This window comes from Zootoca vivipara, chromosome 12, assembly GCF_963506605.1.
Source record: "Zootoca vivipara chromosome 12, rZooViv1.1, whole genome shotgun sequence".
In the NCBI taxonomy this organism is placed as follows: domain Eukaryota; kingdom Metazoa; phylum Chordata; class Lepidosauria; order Squamata; family Lacertidae; genus Zootoca; species Zootoca vivipara.
The window spans coordinates 56,157,715-56,158,660 of record NC_083287.1 but is presented as its reverse complement, the minus strand read 5'-3'; positions in this window follow the sequence as shown (position 1 = coordinate 56,158,660).

The window sequence follows — 946 nt, the reverse complement described above, 5'->3', positions numbered from 1 at the left end:
AACAAATAGGAGCCTACACAACACAAATCACTGTCGCTGTATGTAGGTTTTATTTTATTTGTTTTTTTATCTTATATTTTCGAAATGTACATCCAGCCTCCAGGGGTTTGGGACTCCAACTCCCATCAGCCCCTGCCAGCTCCGTGGGCGGGGCCAGACATTGCCATAGAGAGAAAGCGAGGCGGGCACCGCCTCTCAGGCCGGACTTCCGGCCAGCTGCCCGCGGCCATGTTTGTCTCTGGCGCCGCCCTCCCGCCTCAGGGCGTCGCCAGTAGTTGGCCCCGCTTCCGCTTCCGGCCCGACTTCCTGAAAGGTTGGCATTTAAAGCCCCGCTGCCCGTGCAGGGAGGCTGCTCTGCTGTGATTCAGCTGCGCGTCGTCCCCTGTGGCTGAAGGAGTCGCATTTGTGGAGGCAGCCTTCGCCCTTCCCTTGCCAAGCCTCGCCTGCTTCGTCAAAGTGAAGCTCCTTGATAAGAAATTGCCTTAGGAAATCGAATGCAAAGAGAGTTTTCCTCTCTTGGCGCGCTGCAACAGCCATTTTTATTTTTTGCAAGCAGTTATTTATTTTTGCAAGAGCAAAAAACGTATATTTTTTGCATTACATTTTACTTCATTTCATTTTTTATATTTTGCATTAGCCCTTTAAAAGCTTTAGGGGGGGGGTTGCATTTTTTTTTTTTGCAATAGCCCACCCTGCAGCCGGTAGCAGGACAGCGTGGACACTTCTTTTCCTGCAAGGGATCTGGAGAGCTTGCCATCCCCTCCTGCTGCCTTCTCCCCACCCAGGGCCCGATTTTTTATTTTGCAAGCGAGCGGCTCCGTTTCCCCGGCGGCTCCGTCTGCAGCTCCTCGTCTTTCCTTCCATTCATCGGCGAGCAGATTTCCTCCCGGAGCCAAGGAGCGCCTCCTCGGCCCCGTTTCCTTCCCCCCACCGCGCCTCCGTTTGC